The following is a 7,190-nucleotide window of genomic DNA, read 5'->3' as shown; positions in this document are numbered from 1 at the left end:
ATCGGAAACCCTACTTTAAGTATTTTGTTACTCTTCTCAAATTGTATCCAAATTGTATGAAGGTTTATTCTGTTGGTCAAACAAAACAGAAAAAATCTTCTCAAATCTGATAATGTAGGGAGAAACAAATTAAGAGTCATATGCATGGCCGTAAATTTCTGTCCTGCAGAATTTAAATCTGCTCCAAAATTAGAAAGAGAGAGTCACATAGGCAAAAATATTTTTAGTAACCGAGTTATGGACGGACGACTAGTCCTACAATACCAGAAATCTATTCCAATAAAGTTATTGCACAACTCTGGGGTCTGGTAAAAACTTACCCACACCGAGTGTTTACATTAAATCAATAAATACATGGCATGTGTCTTGTATATGGATTTCAATCATTTAATCATGGTAAATTATATGCATTCTCATTTAATTAAATTAATTAACTATGGTGAGTTAATATAGTTTGGTGTAAACACCCGGTGTGGGTAAGTATTTACCCTGGGGTCTTTATAGGCCTATAAAAGGAAATGTCCATTAAATTATACTTTCTCTGTTTCAAATTATGTAAACCTATTTGACTAGATATGGAGTTTAAGAAAAGAGAGAAGACTTTATAATTTATAGTATAAAATGGGCACATATATTTTGTATGGTTATATATCATTACATAAAGGTTAATTGTTTCCAAACAAGGAGGATGTCATTTTTTTGACACGGACTAAAAAAAAAAAGTTTACATAAGTTGAAACGGATGGAGTTTCTGTATTAATTTTACATGTCTTACGTTCTATTATATTTGGGCAAAAAAGGGATTAAAATACTGCTAGAAGTTTTAACTAAAATTTATAGAATGAACTATTTTTAATATTCATATTTAAGAGAATATTGTTGAAACATACATATTACAAGGGTTGTTCCGTTCAAGAAGTTGGAGATAAATGTATAGCACACAACTAACAATTTTCTGTTATTTAAGTTATCTAAGTGATGACTGTTGTTTCACAATATCAGAACATTTTAGGGAAGTAATCACACAACTTACATTAATATTACAGGACAAATACCAAATTGTTAAAAAATGTAGCTTAAAGTAACAATATAAAACAAGAAGATAAGTAGAATAAGAGAGAAGAGATAACTTTCTTATTTCATCAAGTGTTCAAGTGTATTACATCTCACATTTCATGCCTCTATTTATACTATTACATATGAAGGTTACAAAATCATTGTCTTAAACATGGAATCAACAATTGAGATCATGGGGGAAGATCATGGGGAGGGGTTATGGAGGTGTGGGAGTTACAATCATAATGGTGATGAGTAGTGGGAGGTAATTTACATCATGGGTGAAAGTAGTGGGAGTAGTGGACATCCACATTTACTAAATATTTTATAACACTCCCCCTTGGATGTCCAAAAAAATAGATAATATACCTCGTTAAAACCTTACTAAGAAAAACCCTGTGGGAAAAAATCTTAGTGAAGGAAAAAGAGTACACATATCTCTAATACGCTTTATTTGCTGCCTCGTTAAAAACCTTACCAGTAAAACCCAGTGGGACAAAACCTAGGCTAAGGAAAAAAGAGTACAGCGCGTATCTTACTCCCCCTCATGAAAATATCACTTTATTTCTCGAAGACGTCGCATTCCAATCTTCTGTCTCAACTTCTCAAATGTTGAGGTTGGTAAAGCCTTAATGAACATATCAGCCAAATTTTCACATGAACGAATCTGTTGAACATTAATTTCACCATTTTGTTGAAGATCATGCGTGAAAAAGAACTTTGGTGAAATATGCTTTGTTCTGTCTCCTTTGATGTATCCTCCTTTCAGTTGAGCAATACAAGCAGCATTGTCTTCATATAGTATTGTTGGATTATCCTTTTTCATAAGAAAACCACACATTTCCTGAATATGCTGAGTCATTGATCTTAACCAAACACATTCCCGATTAGCTTCATGAATGGCTATTATCTCAGCATGATTTGAAGATGTGGTAGCTATTGTTTGTTTCATTGAATGCCATGATATAGCAGTACCTCCATATGTAAACAAATAGCTTGTTTGAGCTCGGGCTTTATGTGGATCAGACAAATAACATGCATCGGCATAGCCAATCATTTCTGACTTGAATTCATTAGAATAAAACAATCCCATATCTATGGTTCCCCAAAGATATCTAAATATATGCTTAACACCATTCCAATGTCTTCTTGTTGGGGAGGAGCTGAATCTTGCTAATTAGCTCACTGCAAAAGCAATATCTGGTCGAGTATTGTTGGCAAGATACATCAGTGCCCCAATTGCACTAAGATATGGAGTTTCATCACCAACGAGCTCTTCATCATTTTCTTGAGGCCGAAATGGATCTTTGTTTATATCAAGCGATCTCACAACCATTGGGGTACTCAATGGATGTGCATTATCCATGTAAAATCGCTTTAAAACCTTTTCAGTATAGGTTGATTGATGGACAAAAATTCCATTTGGTACATGCTCAATTTGTAGGCCAAGACAAAATTTTGTCTTACCGAGATCTTTCATTTCAAACTCTTTCTTCAAACACTCTACAGCCTTTGGAAGCTCTTTAGAAGTGCCAATGATATGCAAGTCATCAACATACACGGCTATGATGACAAATTCAGATCCAGACCTCTAAATAAAGACACAAGGGCAAATAGGGTCATTTTTGTACCCTTCCATTAGCAAATACTCGCTAAGGCGATTGTACCACATCCTCCCTGATTGCTTCAATCCGTATAAGGATTTCTGAAGCTTTATTGAACAAGTTTCTCTTGAACTTTTATGTGCTTCAGGAACTTTAAATCCTTCAGGGATTTTCATAAAAATTTCATTATCCAGTGAGCCATATAAGTAGGCTGTGACAACATCCATCAATCGCATATCAAGCTTCTCATGGACTGCCAGATTTATTAGATACCTGAAGGTAATTGCATCTACCACAGGAGAATATGTCTCCATATAATCAATGCCAGGCCTTTGCGAAAACCCTTGTGCCACAAGTCGTGCTTTATATCTTACGACTTTACCTTTCTCATTTCGTTTTCGCACAAAAACCCATTTGTACCCCACTAGCTTGACACCTTCAGGCGTTCGGACTATTGGTCCGAAAACTTTACGTTTTTCGAGTGAAGCCAATTCCGCTTGAATTGCATTTTTCCATTTTGGCTAATCATTTCTCTGTCTACATTCATCGATAGATTTTGGCTCAAGATCCTCATCTTGTTGCATTACTTCAATGGCAACATTATATGCAAAATTGTTATTAACCACAACGTTATTTCGATTCCACCTTTTTCCTGTAGAGACATAACTTATTGAGATCTCTTCATTTTCATCATTTCCAGGTATTAGAACCTCCTGTGAGGTCTTATCAATTGCTATGTCCTTATGTTCTTCTTGAGCAATTGCCTCTATGTTATGATCAACTCGATCATTTGCTCCTTTCCTTTTTGGGGGATTCTTATCCTTGGAACCAATTGGTCTACCACATTTTAGGCGTGGCCTAGACTCATTTGCATCATCATACTGTCCAGCTGGGACATCAACTCGATTTGGAGCATTTACAGCTGGAATATGCGATTTAGTAACCCGTGGAAGGTTAGTAAATGCATCTGGCAATTGATTTGCAACATTTTACATATAAATAATCTTTTGAACTTCTTGTTCACATTGATTTGTACGATGATCCAAATGAGATAGAGATAATACGTTCCAATCTATCTCTTTTTCTAGCTGTTTATTTTCTCCCCCTAATATTGGAAAAACTGATTCATCAAAATGACAATCAGCAAATCTGGCTGTAAACAAATCTCCTGTCATAGGCTCCAAATATTTAACAATAGAAGGAGATTCATAACCAACATATACTCCCAACCTTCTTTGGGGACCCATCTTTGTGCGTTGTGGTAGAGCAATTGGAACATATACTGCACATCCAAAAATTCTTAGATGGGAAATATTTGGCTCCTGACAAAAAGCCAACTGTAATGGGGAGACTTTATGATAACTGGTTGGCCTTATGCGCACAAGTGCTGCTGCATGCAAAATAGCATGTCCCCACACTGAAAGGGGGAGTTTTGTCCTCATTAGCAATGGTCTAGCTATTAGTTGAAGTCGTTTAATCAATGATTCTGCTAGACCATTTTGAGTATGAACATGAGCAATCGGATGCTCAACTTTTATTCCAGTGGCCATACAATAATCTGTAAAGGCCTGAGATGTAAATTCACCAGCATTATCAAGACGAATTGTCTTAATTGCATAATCTGGAAATTGTGCTCTTAACCTTATTATTTGGGCCAACAATCTCGCAAATGCCATATTACGAGTTGACAATAAGCACACATGTGACCATCTTTTAGATGCGTCTATCAAGACCATAAAATACTTGAATGGTCCACATGGAGGGTGTATAGGCCCACATATATCACCCTGTATACGTTCCAGAAATGCAGGGGATTCAATCCCAACTTTAGCTGCTGATGGTTTAATAACCAATTTTCCTTGAGAACAAGCAGCACAAGAGAATTCCTTAAATTGAAGAATCTTCTTATTCTTCAATGTGTGCCCATTTGAATTCTCTATTATTCTGCGCATCATGCCGGGATGGCCCAACTGGTCATGCCAAATGATAAAATCGTTAGAAGTAGTAAACCTTTTGTTTACTATGGCATGTGATTCAACCACACCAATATTTGTGTGGTACAACCCAGAAAAAAATGCGGGTAATTTTTCGTGCACATATTTTTTACCCACTTTTATTGTAGTAATATAAAGGTATTCAACCTTTCCTTCGTTAGAGGTCTCAACATGGTAGCCAGAAAGCTAAAGAAATCATAATTTGGACATCTGTAGAGGAAGTTATGATCGATTGAAGATGACTGGTGGAGCACTTTCTCCAGAATTTTCTGATTTCATGGAGCCGACTTTAGAAGCTCATATCTCGGGATATATAAAGAGTTATATGGTGTACAACCTATCAAATTAAAAATCTTCGAGTCTAGTTTCTAAATCTTCAAACCGTTTGTCATTTGGATATTTATACAAGACGTTATGGGTGTTTAAACAGAAGGTGTCCGACAATGAAAAATTTTAATAGGATGTACAACTTGTATAGCACAAGTGCAAGGTACAACTCGACGAAGCACGGGCAGATTCTTTAAACACGGATTTGGCTTATTTCTTTCATTTCTTTCATTTGGCTTGGATGATTTTGGAGAGAATTTCAAGGGGGATTTCATCAAGCATCAAAGGTGAGTTGTTTCTACTTATTTCCAAGTTAAATACATGATTATTATGTGAAATTAACCTAGAAATTCATGGAATTAAGCCTAAAATTGATGAACTAGGGCTTGGAATTTTGAGATTTAAATATGGAATTTGGAGGGTCAAATGGACTCCGATTTTGGTAAATTTGATATGTACGGACTCGTGGCGAGACGAGGAATCCGGTAATGTAAATTCTGTAATTTTTCGAGAAGTGGGCCCGGGGCTCGGGTTTTGCTAGTTTCGAGATTTCTGCTATTTCTCGATTGTTTTCGATTGGGTATTGTTCCCTTAGCATATTGTGATGTATTCGCTCTGATTTTGGTTAGATTCGACGTGCGTGGAGGCCGGTTTGAGGGGCAAAGGCGTTGCAAGCTAGGGATTTCGCCGGTTCGAGGTGAGTAATACTTGTAAATGATATCCTGAGGGTTTGAAACCCCGGGTTTGCACATCATAGTGCTGTATTGAGGTGACTTGCACGCCGGATAGCGAGCGTGGGGTAGAGCACCGTTGGGGAATATGACTTGGTCCGTCCCGATTGATGAAATTACTACGTATTTGATTGAAACTACTTGTTATCATATATGATTTGGGCGGATTGCCATGTTTTGGTCCTCGTGCCAATTATTTGAATCCTTTAGGGATTGATATCACTAATTTTGCGTTACTTTGCATGTTATTTGACCTCGGTCCAGGGTTTTAATACTGTTTTGCAAATTCAGCCATTTTTCATGATTTGAAAACTTAAATGATATTTTACTGACGTTTTGAGCTGAGAACTGCTATTTTATTATTGCCCAAGGGGCTTATGTGCATTTCTGGACTGAGCATGGATCGGGCTGCACGCCGCAGCAGTGTTATAGTGATTTCTGGATATATGGATGGCTCGGGTTGCACGCCGCAGCGGTGTTATATTGATATTGCGCTTGGGCTGTAGGAGCCCCTCCGGAGTCTGAACCCCCACAGTGAGCGCGGGTACCCAAATGGATCGGGCTGCACGCCGCAGCGGTCATATGCATTGCATTGCATTCATGCATTGATTCCTGTTTGTAATACGTGTCATGACATTCAGCACTCTCATTTCATTGGCATTCATGATACTTCTTGCACTGTTTACCAGACGCCATGGTGTTAATTGTTAGTGGAGTGTTGTGCCCGAGGGGCTGACTTATGTGCTGACTTGCACTATCTGATTACGCATTCATTTGCTTAACTGTTGGAAAGGGTATTTTCAAAAGAAGTTTTAACTGAGTCCGGATATTTTCTAAAGGATTTTCACGGTTTTACTGTTTTCTCAAAGATTTGCACTGTCTTATATAGCATGATGGATTGCTTTTACGTGATTTCTTACCGCTCAGTTATTATTTACTTTTATTGCTCACTGAGTTGGAGTACTCACTTTACTCCCTGCACCTCGCGTGCAGTTGCAGGTATTGTTCACCCGGTAGCGGGTTATTAACTGATTAAAGGTATTACTATTGTAGCTGAGTAAGGTGACCGCCAGCGTTCGCGGCACCGGACGTTGTCTTTAGCATTCCAGAATTTATTTTTGTATAATATTGGCCCTGTAGTTGTGTTCAGGTTTCTTTAGATGCTCATGATTTGTGACACCCCGGTCGGGTTATGTTGGGTTGTAAATATTGGTTATTATTGTCGTTAAGCTGTATTTATCTATTCATTTATGTTTAAAAATTGTTAAAGAGACGATTTGGGTTAGTTGGCTGGCCTTGTCTTCACGAGAGGCGCCATCACGACCGGGTTTGGAAATTGGGTCGTGACAAGTTGGTATCAGAGCCTAGGTTACTAGGTCTCACGAGTCATGAGCAGGTTTAGTAGAGTCTCGCGGATCGGTACGGAGACGTCTGTATTTATCCTCGAGAGGCTGCGGAACCTTTAGGAAAACTTCGAC

The sequence above is a fragment of the Nicotiana attenuata genome, unplaced genomic scaffold, assembly GCF_001879085.1.
Source record: "Nicotiana attenuata strain UT unplaced genomic scaffold, NIATTr2, whole genome shotgun sequence".
Lineage (NCBI taxonomy): Eukaryota > Viridiplantae > Streptophyta > Magnoliopsida > Solanales > Solanaceae > Nicotiana > Nicotiana attenuata.
The sequence above is the reverse complement of the archived record's forward strand: the minus strand, read 5'-3'. Positions refer to the sequence as shown.